The 15,129-nt window shown below is 37.1% G+C and overlaps 1 protein-coding gene across 3 annotated transcripts in view; it reads right to left on the reverse strand.

The window, feature by feature from the left end:
- Window positions 1–1,537: 1,537 nt before the first annotated feature.
- Window positions 1,538–15,129, reverse strand: part of LOC118381723 (poly(ADP-ribose) glycohydrolase-like) — a 177,978-nt gene continuing 164,386 nt past the window's right edge. For 2 of the 3 annotated variants that reach the window (XR_008077884.1, XR_008077882.1), the window contains one exon: window positions 1,544–1,674. The gene's annotated coding sequence lies outside the window, so the exon portion shown is untranslated. Of the gene's footprint in view, window positions 1,675–15,129 lie in introns of all 3 variants that reach the window. The other variant, XR_008077883.1, reaches the window with a different exon arrangement.

The raw sequence follows: 15,129 nt of genomic DNA on the forward strand, positions 1-15,129 counted from the left end.
TGGGTAATATATCCACTGAATGGAGGCCATGGTAATATATCCACTGAATGGAGGCCCATGGTAATATATCCACTGAATGGAGGCCATGGTAATATATCCACTGAATGGAGGCCCATGGTAATATATCCACTGAATGGAGGCCATGGTAATATATCCACTGAATGGAGGCCCATGGTAATATATCCACTGAATGGAGGCCATGGTAATATATCCACTGAATGGAGGCCATGGTAATATATCCACTGACTGGAGGCCATGGTAATATATCCACTGAATGGAGGCCATGGTAATATATCCACTGAATGGAGGCCATGGTAATATATCCACTGAATGGAGGCCATGGTAATATATCCACTGAATGGAGGCCATGGTAATATATCCACTGAATAGAGGCCATGGTAATATATCCACTTAGAGGACCATGGTAATATATCCACTTAGAGGACCATGGTAATATATCCACTGAATGGAGGCCATGGTAATATATCCACTGAATGGAGGCCATGGTAATATATCCACTGAATGGAGGCCATGGTAATATATCCACTGAATGGAGGCCATGGTAATATATCCACTGAATAGAGGCCATGGTAATATATCCACTTAGAGGACCATGGTAATATATCCACTGAATGGAGGCCCATGGTAATATATCCACTGAATGGAGGCCCATGGTAATATATCCACTTAGAGGACCATGGCTAGGACCATGGTAATATATCCACTTAGAGGACCATGGTAATATATCCACTTAGAGGACCATGGTAATATATCCACTGAATGGAGGCCCATGGTAATATATCCACTGAATGGAGGCCCATGGTAATATATCCACTTAGAGGACCATGGCTAGGACCATGGTAATATATCCACTTAGAGGACCATGGTAATATATCCACTGAATGGAGGCCCATGGTAATATATCCACTTAGAGGACCATGGCTAGGACCATGGTAATATATCCACTTAGAGGACCATGGTAATATATCCACTGAATGGAGGCCCATGGTAATATATCCACTTAGAGGACCATGGCTAGGACCATGGTAATATATCCACTTAGAGGACCATGGCTAGGACCATGGTAATATATCCACTTAGAGGACCATGGCTAGGGCCATGATAATCTGAAATATTTGAAAATAAAATAAATGATCACGGCACACACTTTAAGTGATCATCCCCACACAGAGGCAGCTTCTCTCCAGTGCAGAACAGAGTAGTAACCAGCCAAAGACTGAAGATCATTTCCCTATGATTAAATTACAACATTTATTTTTATTTTTTATAAATCCTCTCTATGAACGGCTCTATTCATTCTTCCCATGAACTGAATTTCTGACAACTGATTCATTTAGTCTGGATTTATGTGGGGAGGAGGGTAAAACCAGGGAACATGACACACTCACAAGATGGATGACAGCCTTTGGCTTTACCATTCCAGATCACAAATCTCAACACATTGAATCTCTATCCATGTGCGTATTTCAGCTACCAGTAGCAGAATGACAAGACAAACTTCCACTGAATTCCTCAAGGCACAGCGCTTGTTTTGTGTCCGGGGGGGGGGGCATCTACGGCCTTCTAGGCGGAGCCGACCTGTGTGTGTGTTTCTGGTCTAGGGGAGATAGAGCTGCGTGACGTGGCGTCTCCGATCTTCTAGGGGGAGCCGACCTGCGTGTGTGTTTCTGGTCTAGGGGGAGACAGAGCTGGCCTCCTGGTAGATGAAGGAGTAGAGGCTGATGTCGGGATGCGGGTGAAGCAGCTCTGACACACTGAGCTGTAGTACTGACCCAGCAAACTGTACAGAGCCCCTATGAGACAGAGACAGAGACTATGTCAGGTACATCATTCATTCACCAAACAACCAGCAGAGAATCTAGCAGAGGGCAAATATTGACAAATGGTATTGCAATTCTTGTTGATTTTACAGTTTGTGATTTAATACAACTAATTGCTTACCAAAATTACATAATTCTATAACCAATACAGTAAGATGTATGCCTTTGCAATGTGCAAAATCCTGCATACATGTCAGTGTTGTATGTATAGAACTATAGAACACCAGACAGTGTTGTATGTATAGAACACCAGACAGTGTTGTATGTATAGAACTATAGAACACCAGACAGTGTTGTATGTATAGAACTATAGAACACCAGACAGTGTTGTATGTATAGAACTATAGAACACCAGACAGTGTTGTATGTATAGAACACCAGACAGTGTTGTATGTATAGAACTATAGAACACCAGACAGTGTTGTATGTATAGAACACCAGACAGTGTTGTATGTATAGAACTATAGAACACCAGACAGTGTTGTATGTATAGAACACCAGACAGTGTTGTATGTATAGAACACCAGACAGTGTTGTATGTATAGAACACCAGACAGTGTTGTATGTATAGAACACCAGACAGTGTTGTATGTATAGAACTATAGAACACCAGACAGTGTTGTATGTATAGAACTATAGAACACCAGACAGTGTTGTATGTATAGAACTATAGAACACCAGACAGTGTTGTATGTATAGAACTATAGAACACCATGACAGTGTTGTATGTATAGAACTATATAGAACACCAGACAGTGTTGTATGTATAGAACTATAGAACACCAGACAGTGTTGTATGTATAGAACACCAGACAGTGTTGTATGTATAGAACACCAGACAGTGTTGTATGTATAGAACTATAGAACACCAGACAGTGTTGTATGTATAGAACTAGAACACCAGACATAGAACACCAGACAGTGTTGTATGTATAGAACTATAGAACACCAGACAGTGTTGTATGTATAGAACACCAGACAGTGTTGTATGTATAGGGAACTATAGAACACAGACAAAAAGTGTTGTATGTATAGAACACCAGACAGTGTTGTATGTATAGAACACCAGACAGTGTTGTATGTATAGAACACCAGACAGTGTTGTATGTATAGAACCATAGAACACCAGACAGTGTTGTATGTATAGAACTATAGAACACAGACAGTGTTGTATGTATAGAACTATAGAACACCAGACAGTGTTGTATGAACACTATAGAACACCAGACAGTGTTGTATGTATAGAACTATAGAACACCAGACAGTGTTGTATGTATAGAACTATAGAACACCAGACAGTGTTGTATGTATAGAACTATAGAACACCAGACAGTGTTGTATGTATAGAACTATAGAACACCAGACAGTGTTGTATGTATAGAACTACAGAACACCAGACAGTGTTGTATGTATAGAACTACAGAACACCAGACAGTGTTGTATGTATAGAACTATAGAACACCAGACAGTGTTGTATGTATAGGAACTATAGAACACCAGACAGTGTTGTATGTATAGAACTATAGAACACCAGACAGTGTTGTATGTATAGAACTATAGAACACCAGACAGTGTTGTATGTATAGAACTACAGAACACCAGACAGTGTTGTATGTATAGAACTACAGAACACCAGACAGTGTTGTATGTATAGAACTACAGAACACCAGACAGTGTGTATGTATAGAACTATAGGAACACCCATGTATAGAACACAGTGTTGTATGTATAGAACTATAGAACACCAGACAGTGTTGTATGTATAGAACTATAGAACACCAGACAGTGTTGTATGTATAGAACTATAGAACACCAGACAGTGGTGTATGTATAGAACTATAGAACACCAGACAGTGTTGTATGTATAGAACTATAGAACACCAGACAGTGTTGTATGTATAGAACTATAGAACACCAGACAGTAGGTGTATGTATAGAACTATAGAACACCAGACAGTGTTGTATGTATAGAACTATAGAACACCAGACAGTGGTGTATGTATAGAACTATAGAACACCAGACAGTGTTGTATGTATAGAACTATAGAACACCAGACAGTGGTGTATGTATAGAACTATAGAACACCAGACAGTGGTGTATGTATAGAACTATAGAACACCAGACAGTGTTGTATGTATAGAACACCAGACAGTGTTGTATGTATAGAACACCAGACAGTGTGTATGTATGTATAGAACACCAGACAGCAGTGTTGTATGTATAGAACACCAGACAGTGTTGTATGTATAGAACTATAGAACACCAGACAGTGTTGTATGTATAGAACACCAGACAGTGTTGTATGTATAGAACACACCAGACAGTGTTGTATGTATAGAACACCAGACAGTGTTGTATGTATAGAACACCAGACAGTGTTGTATGTATAGAAACACCAGACAGTGTTGTATGTATAGAACACCAGACAGTGTTGTATGTATAGAATAGAACACCAGACAGTGTTGTATGAACTATAGAAACACCAGACAGTGTTGTATGTATAGAACTATAGAACACCAGACAGTGTTGTATGTATAGAACTATAGAACACCAGACAGTGTATGTATAGTATAGAACACCAGACAGTGTTGTATGTATAGTATAGAACACCAGACAGTGTATGTATAGAACTATAGAACACCAGACAGTGTTGTATGTATAGAACACCAGACAGTGTTGTATGTATAGAACACCAGACAGTGTTGTATGTATAGAACTATAGAACACCAGACAGTGTTGTATGTATAGAACACCAGACAGTGTTGTATAGAACTATAGAACACCAGACAGTGCTGTATGTATAGAACTATAGAACACCAGACAGTGTTGTATGTATAGAACTATAGAACACCAGACAGTGTTGTATGTATAGAACTATAGAACACCAGACAGTGTTGTATGTATAGAACTATAGAACACCAGACACAGTATGTATAGAACTATAGAACACTAGAACTATGTATAGAACACCAGACAGTGTTGTATGTATAGAACTATAGAACACCAGACAGTGTTGTATGTATAGAACTATAGAACACCAGACAGTGTTGTATGTATAGAACTATAGAACACCAGACAGTGTTGTATGTATAGAACTATAGAACACCAGACAGTGTTGTATGTATAGAACTATAGAACACCAGACAGTGTTGTATGTATAGAACTATAGAACACTAGACAGTGTTGTATGTATAGAACACCAGACAGTGTTGTATGTATAGAACTATAGAACACCAGACAGTGTTGTATGTATAGAACTATAGAACACCAGACAGTGTTGTATGTATAGAACTATAGAACACCAGACAGTGTTGTATGTATAGAACACCAGACAGTGTTGTATGTATAGAACTATAGAACACCAGACAGTGTTGTATGTATAGAACTATAGAACACCAGACAGTGTTGTATGTATAGAACTATAGAACACCAGACAGTGTTGTATGTATAGAACAGTGTTGTATGTATAGAACACCAGACAGTGTTGTATGTATAGAACTATAGAACACTAGACAGTGTTGTATGTATAGAACACCAGACAGTGTTGTATGTATAGAACTATAGAACACCAGACAGTGTTGTATGTATAGAACTATAGAACACCAGACAGTTGTTGTATGAACTATAGAACACCAGATTATAGAACACCAGACAGTGTTGTATGTATAGAACTATAGAACACCAGACAGTGTTGTATGTATAGAACTATAGAACACCAGACAGTGTTGTATGTATAGAACTACAGAACACCAGACAGTGTTGTATGTATAGAACTATAGAACACCAGACAGTGTTGTATGTATAGAACACCAGACAGTGTTGTATGTATAGAACACCAGACAGTGTTGTATGTATAGAACTATAGAACACCAGACAGTGTTGTATGTATGTATAGAACACCAGACAGTGTTGTATGTATAGAACTATAGAACACCAGACAGTGTTGTATGTATAGAACACCAGACAGTGTTGTATGTATAGAACTATAGAACACCAGACAGTGTTGTATGTATAGAACTATAGAACACCACCAGACAGTGTTGTATGTATAGAACATAGAACACCAGACAGTGTTGTATGTAGACAGTGTTGAATGTATAGAACACCAGACAGTGTTGTATGTATAGAACACCAGACAGTGTTGTATGTATAGAACACCAGACAGTGTTGTATGTATAGAACACCAGACAGTGTTGTATGTATAGAACACCAGACAGTGTTGTATGTATAGAACACCAGACAGTGTTGTATGTATAGAACACCAGACAGTGTTGTATGTATAGAACACCAGACAGTGTTGTATGTATAGAACACCAGACAGTGTTGTATGTATAGAACACCAGACAGTGTTGTATGTATAGAACACCAGACAGTGTTGTATGTATAGAACTATAGAACACCAGACAGTGTATGTATGTATAGAACACCAGACAGTGTTGTATGTATATAGAACACCAGACAGTGTTGTATAGTATAGAACACCAGACAGTGTTGTATGTATAGAACACCAGACAGTGTTGTATGTATAGAACTATAGAACACCAGACAGTGTTGTATGTATGAACTATAGAACACCAGACAGTGTATGTATAGTATAGAACTGTATAGAACTATAGAACACCAGACAGTGTTGTATGTATAGAACACCAGACAGTGTTGTATGTATAGAACACACCAGACAGTGTTGTATGTATAGAACACCAGACAGTGTTGTATGTATAGAACTATACAGAACCAGACAGTGTTGTATGTATAGAACTATAGAACACCAGACAGTGTTGTATGTATAGAACACCAGACAGTGTTGTTGTATGTATAGAACACCAGACAGTGTTGTATAGTATAGAACACCAGACAGTGTTGTATGTATAGAACACCAGACAGTGTTGTATGTATATAGAACACCAGACAGTGTTGTATGTATAGAACTATAGAACACCAGACAGTGTTTGTATGTATAGAACACCAGACAGTGTTGTATGTATAGAACATAGAACACCAGACAGTGTTGTATGTATAGAACACCAGACAGTGTTGTATGTATAGAACTATAGAACACCAGACAGTGTTGTATGTAGAACTATAGAACACCAGACAGTGTTGTATGTATAGAACTATAGAACACCAGACAGTGTTGTATGTATAGAACTATAGAACACCAGACAGTGTTGTATGTATAGAACTATAGAACACCAGACAGTGTTGTATGTATAGAACTATAGAACACCAGACAGTGTTGTATGTATAGAACACTAGACAGTGTTGTATGTATAGAACACTAGACAGTGTTGTATGTATAGAACTATAGAACACCAGACAGTGTTGTATGTATAGAACTATAGAACACCAGACAGTGTTGTATGTATAGAACACTAGACAGTGTTGTATGTATAGAACTATAGAACACCAGACAGTGTTGTATGTATAGAACTATAGAACACCAGACAGTGTTGTATGTATAGAACTATAGAACACCAGACAGTGTTGTATGTATAGAATAGAACACCAGACAGTGTTGTATGTATAGAACTATAGAACACCAGACAGTGTTGTATGTATAGAACTATAGAACACCAGACAGTGTTGTATGTATAGAACTATAGAACACCAGACAGTGTTGTATGTATAGAACTATAGAACACCAGACAGTGTTGTATGTATAGAACTATAGAACACCAGACAGTGTTGTATGAACTACAGAACACCAGACAGTGTTGTATGTATAGAACTATAGAACACCAGACAGTGTTGTATGTATAGAACTATAGAACACCAGACAGTGTTGTATGTATAGAACACCAGACAGTGTTGTATGTATAGAACGATTATAGAACACCAGACAGTGTTGTATGTATAGAACTATAGAACACCAGACAGTTGTATGTATAGAACTATAGAACACCAGACAGTGTTGTATGTATAGAACTATAGAACACCAGACAGTGTTGTATGTATAGAACTATAGAACACCAGACAGTGTTGTATGTAGAACAAAGTGTTGTATAGAACTAGAACACAGACATATGCATAGAACACCAGACAGTGTTGTATGTATAGAACTATAGAACACCAGACAGTGTTGTATGTATAGAACTATAGAACACCAGACAGTGTTGTATGTATAGAACAGAACAGTGTTGTATGTATAGAACACCAGACAGTGTTGTATGTATAGAACTATAGAACACCAGACAGTGTTGTATGTATAGAACTACAGAACACCAGACAGTGTTGTATGTATAGAACTACAGAACACCAGACAGTGTTGTATGTATAGAACTATAGAACACCAGACAGTGTTGTATGTATGAACTATAGAACACCAGACAGTGTTGTATGTATAGAACTATAGAACACCAGACAGTGTTGTATGTATAGAACACCAGACACCAGACAGTGTTGTATGTATAGAACTATAGAACACCAGACAGTGTGTTGTATGTATAGAACTATAGAACACCAGACAGTGTTGTATGTATAGAACTATAGAACACCAGACAGTGTTGTATGTATAGAACTATAGAACACCAGACAGTGTTGTATGTATAGAACAAGTTATTGTATGTATAGAACACCAGACAGTGTTGTATGTATAGAACTATAGAACACCAGACAGTGTTGTATGTATAGAACTATAGAACACCAGACAGTGTTGTATGTATAGAACACCAGACAGTGTTGTATGTATAGAACACCAGACAGTGTTGTATGTATAGAACTATAGAACACCAGACAGTGTTGTATGTATAGAACACCAGACAGTGTTGTATGTATAGAACTATAGAACACCAGACAGTGTTGTTGTATAGAACTATAGAACACCAGACAGTGTTGTATGTATAGAACTATAGAACACCAGACAGTGTTGTATGTATAGAACATAGAACACCAGACAGTGTTGTATGTATAGAACTATAGAACACCAGACAGTGTTGTATGTATAGAACACCAGAACAGTGTTGTATGTATAGAACACCAGACAGTGTTGTATGAACTATAGAACACCAGACAGTGTTGTATGTATAGAACTATAGAACACCAGACAGTGTTGTATAGTAACACCAGACAACTACAGAACACCAGACAGTGTTGTATGTATAGAACTATAGAACACCAGACAGTGTTGTATGTATAGAACTATAGAACACCAGACAGTGTATGTATGTATAGAACTATAGAACACCAGACAGTGTTGTATGTATAGAACTATAGAACACCAGACAGTGTTGTATGTATAGAACTATAGAACACCAGACAGTGTTGTATGTATAGAACTATAGAACACCAGACAGTGTTGTATGTATAGAACTATAGAACACCAGACAGTGTTGTATGTATAGAACATAGAACACTATAGAACACCAGACAGTGTTGTATGTATAGAACTATAGAACACCAGACAGTGTTGTATGTATAGAACACCAGACAGTGTTGTATGTATAGAACTATAGAACACCAGACAGTGTTGTATGTATAGAACTATAGAACACCAGACAGTGTTGTATGTATAGAACACCAGACAGTGTTGTATGTATAGAACTATAGAACACACAGACAGTGTTGTAGAACACCAGACATGTATAGAACTATAGAACACCAGACAGTGTTGTATGTATAGAACTATAGAACACCAGACAGTGTTGTATGTATAGAACACCAGACAGTGTTGTATGTAGAACTATAGAACACCAGACAGTGTTGTATAGAACTATAGAACACCAGACAGTGTTGTATGTATAGAACACCCAGACAGTGTTGTATGTATAGAACTATAGAACGCAGACAGTGTTGTATGTATAGAACTATAGAACACCAGACAGTGTTGTATGTATAGAACTATAAGAACACCAGACAGTGTTGTATGTATGTATAGAACACCAGACAGTGTTGTATGTATAGAACTATAGAACACCAGACAGTGTTGTATGTATAGAACTATAGAACACCAGACAGTGTTGTATGTATAGAACTATAGAACACCAGACAGTGTTGTATGTATAGAACTATAGAACACCAGACAGTGTTGTATGTATAGAACTATAGAATAGAAACACCAGACAGTGTTGTATGTATAGAACTATAGAACACCAGACAGTGTTGTATGTATAGAACTATAGAACACCAGACAGTGTTGTATGTATAGAACTATAGAACACCAGACAGTGTTGTATGTATAGAACTATAGAACACCAGACAGTGTTGTATGTATAGAACTATAGAACACCAGACAGTGTTGTATGTATAGAACTATAGAACACCAGACAGTGTTGTATGTATAGAACACCAGACAGTGTTGTATGTATAGAACTACAGAACACCAGACAGTGTTGTATGTATAGAACTATAGAACACCAGACAGTGTTGTATGTATAGAACTATAGAACACCAGACAGTGTTGTATGTATAGAACACCAGACAGTGTTGTATGTATAGAACTATAGAACACCAGACAGTGTTGTATGTATAGAACTATAGAACACCAGACAGTGTATGTATAGAACTATAGAACACCAGACAGTGTTGTATGTATAGAACTATAGAACACTAGACAGTGTTGTATGTATAGAACACCAGACAGTGTTGTATGTATAGAACTATAGAACACCAGACAGTGTGTTGTATAGAACTATAGAACACCAGACAGTGTTGTATGTATAGAACTATAGAACACCAGACAGTGTGTATGTATGAACTATAGAACACCAGACAGTGTTGTATGTATAGAACTATAGAACACCAGACAGTGTGTATGTATAGAACTATAGAACACCAGACAGTGTTGTTAGAACTATAGAACACCAGACAGTGTTGTATGTATAGAACTATAGAACACCAGACAGTGTTGTATGTATAGAACTATAGAACACCAGACAGTGTTGTATGTATAGAACTATAGAACACCAGACAGTGTATGTATAGAACTAGAACACCTCAGACTGTAGAACTATAGAACACCAGACAGTGCTGTATGTATAGAACTATAGAACACCAGACAGACAGTGTTGTATGTATAGAACTATAGAACACCAGACAGTGTTGTATGTATAGAACTATAGAACACCAGACAGTGTTGTATAGAACTATAGAACACCAGACAGTGTTGTATGTATAGAACACAGAACAGACAGTGTTGTATGTATAGAACTATAGAACACCAGACAGTGTTGTATGTATAGAACTATAGAACACCAGACAGTGTTGTATGTATAGAACTATAGAACACCAGACAGTGTTGTATAGAACTATAGAACACCAGACAGTGTTGTATGTATAGAACTATAGAACACCAGACAGTGTTGTATGTATAGAACTATAGAACACCAGACAGTGTTGTATGTATAGAACTATAGAACACAGACAGTGTTGTATGTATAGAACACCAGACAGTGTTGTATGTATAGAACTATAGAACACCAGACAGTGTTGTATGTATAGAACTACAGAACACCAGACAGTGTTGTATGTATAGAACACCAGACAGTGTTGTATGTATAGAACTATAGAACACCAGACAGTGTTGTATGTATAGAACTATAGAACACCAGACAGTGTTGTATGTATAGAACTATAGAACACAGACAGTGTTTGTATAGAACTATAGAACACCAGACAATAGAACTATAGAACACCAGACAGTGTTGTATGTATAGAACTATAGAACACCAGACAGTGTTGTATGTATAGAACACCAGACAGTGTTGTATGTATAGAACTATAGAACACCAGACAGTGTTGTATGTATAGAACTATAGAACACCAGACAGTGTTGTATGTATAGAACTATAGAACACCAGACAGTGTTGTATGTATAGAACTACAGAACACCAGACAGTGTATGTATAGAACTATAGAACACCAGACAGTGTTGTATGTATAGAACTATAGAACACCAGACAGTGTTGTATGTATAGAACTATAGAACACCAGACAGTGTTGTATGTATAGAACTATAGAACACTAGACAGTGTTGTATGTATAGAACACTAGACAGTGTTGTATGTATAGAACTATAGAACACCAGACAGTGTTGTATGTATAGAACTATAGAACACCAGACAGTGTTGTATGTATAGAACACTAGACAGTGTTGTATGTATAGAACTATAGAACACCAGACAGTGTTGTATGTATAGAACTATAGAACACCAGACAGTGTTGTATGTATAGAACTATAGAACACCAGACATTGTTGTATGTATAGAACTATAGAACACCAGACAGTGTTGTATGTATAGAACTATAGAACACCAGACAGTGTTGTATGTATAGAACTATAGAACACCAGACAGTGTTGTATGTAGAAATAGAGACTATAGAACACCAGACAGTGTTGTATGTATAGAACTATAGAACACCAGACAGTGTTGTATGTATGAAACTATAGAACACCAGACAGTGTTGTATGTATAGAACTATAGAACACCAGACAGTGTTGTATGTATAGAACTATAGAACACCAGACAGTGTTGTATGTATAGAACTATAGAACACCAGACAGTGTTGTATGTATAGAACTATAGAACACCAGACAGTGTTGTATGTATAGAACTATAGAACACCAGACAGTGTTGTATGTATAGAACTATAGAACACCAGACAGTGTTGTATGTATAGAACTATAGAACACCAGACAGTGTTGTATGTATAGAACTATAGTATAGAACACCAGACAGTGTTGTATGTATAGAACTATAGAACACCAGACAGTGTTGTATGTATAGAACTATAGAACACCAGACAGTGTTGTATGTATAGAACTATAGAACACCAGACAGTGTTGTATAGAACTATAGAACACCAGACAGTGTTGTATGTATAGAACACCAGACAGTGTTGTATGTATAGAACTATAGAACACCAGACAGTGTTGTATGTATAGAACTATAGAACACCAGACAGTGTTGTATGTGAACTATAGAACACCAGACAGTGTTGTATGTATAGAACTATAGACAGTGTTGTATGTATAGAACTATAGAACACCAGACAGTGTTGTATGTATAGAACTATAGAACACCAGACAGTGTTGTATGTATAGAACACCAGACAGTGTGTTGTATGTATAGAACACCAGACAGTGTTGTATGTATAGAACTATAGAACACCAGACAGTGTTGTATGTATAGAACTATAGAACACCAGACAGTGTTGTATGTATAGAACTATAGAACACCAGACAGTGTTGTATGTATAGAACACCAGACAGTGTTGTATGTATAGAACACCAGACAGTGTTGTATGTAGAACACCAGACAGTGTTGTATGTATAGAACTATAGAACACCAGACAGTGTGTTGTATGTATAGAACACCAGACAGTGTTGTATGAACTATAGAACACCAGACAGTGTTGTATGTATAGAACTATAGAACACCAGACAGTGTTGTATGTATAGAACTATAGAACACCAGACAGTGTTGTATGTATAGAACACCAGACAGTGTTGTATGTATAGAACTATAGAACACCAGACAGTGTTGTATGTATAGAACTATAGAACACCAGACAGTGTTGTATGTATAGAACACCAGACAGTGTTGTATGTATAGAACTATAGAACACCAGACAGTGTTGTATGTATAGAACTATAGAACACCAGACAGTGTTGTATGTATAGAACTATAGAACACCAGACAGTGTTGTATGTATAGAACTATAGAACACCAGACAGTGTTGTATGTATAGAACTATAGAACACCAGACAGTGTTGTATGTATGAACTATAGAACACCAGACAGTGTTGTATGTATAGAACACCAGACAGTGTTGTATGTATAGAACTATAGAACACCAGACAGTGTTGTATGTATAGAACTATAGAACACCAGACAGTGTTGTATGTATAGAACTATAGAACACCAGACAGTGTTGTATGTATAGAACACCAGACAGTGTTGTATGTATAGAACTATAGAACACCAGACAGTGTTGTATGTATAGAACTACAGAACACCAGACAGTGTTGTATGTATAGAACTATAGAACACCAGACAGTGTTGTATGTATAGAACTATAGAACACCAGACAGTGTTGTATGAACTATAGAACTATAGAACACCAGACAGTGTTGTATGTATAGAACTATAGAACACCAGACAGTGTTGTATGTATAGAACTATAGAACACCAGACAGTGTTGTATGTATAGAACTATAGAACACCAGACAGTGTTGTATGTATAGAACTATAGAACACCAGACAGTGTTGTATGTATAGAACTATAGAACACCAGACAGTGTTGTATGTATAGAACTATAGAACACCAGACAGTGTTGTATGTATAGAACTATAGAACACCAGACAGTGTTGTATGTATAGAACTATAGAACACCAGACAGTGTTGTATGTATAGAACACCAGACTATAGAACACCAGACAGTGTTGTATGTATAGAACTATAGAACACCAGACAGTGTTGTATGTATAGAACTATAGAACACCAGACAGTGTTGTATGTATAGAACTATAGAACACCAGACAGTGTTTGTATAGAACTATAGAACACCAGACAGTGTTGTATGTATAGAACTATAGAACACCAGACAGTGTTGTATGTATAGAACTATAGAACACCAGACAGTGTTGTATGTATAGAACTATAGAACACCAGACAGTGTTGTATGTATAGAACTATAGAACACCAGACAGTGTTGTATGTATAGAACTATAGAACACCAGACAGTGTTGTATGTATAGAACTATAGAACACCAGACAGTGTTGTATGTATAGAACTATAGAACACCAGACAGTGTTGTATGTATAGAACTATAGAACACCAGACAGTGTTGTATGTATAGAACTATAGAACACCAGACAGTGTTGTATGTATAGAACTATAGAACACCAGACAGTGTTGTATGTATAGAACTATAGAACCAGACAGTGTTGAACACCAGACAGTGTTGTATGTATAGAACTATAGAACACCAGACAGTGTTGTATGTATAGAACTATAGAACACCAGACAGTGTTGTATGTATAGAACACCAGACAGTGTTGTATGTATAGAACTATAGAACACCAGACAGTGTTGTATGTATAGAACTATAGAACACCAGACAGTGTTGTATGTATAGAACTATAGAACACCAGACAGTGTTGTATGTATAGAACTATAGAACACCAGACAGTGTTGTATGTATAGAACTATAGAACACCAGACAGTGTTGTATGTATAGAACTATAGAACACCAGACAGTGTTGTATGTATAGAACTATAGAACACCAGACAGTGTTGTATGTATAGAACTATAGAACACCAGACAGTGTTGTATGTATAGAACTATA

The sequence above is a fragment of the Oncorhynchus keta genome, chromosome 24 (genome assembly GCF_023373465.1).
Source record: "Oncorhynchus keta strain PuntledgeMale-10-30-2019 chromosome 24, Oket_V2, whole genome shotgun sequence".
NCBI lineage: Eukaryota > Metazoa > Chordata > Actinopteri > Salmoniformes > Salmonidae > Oncorhynchus > Oncorhynchus keta.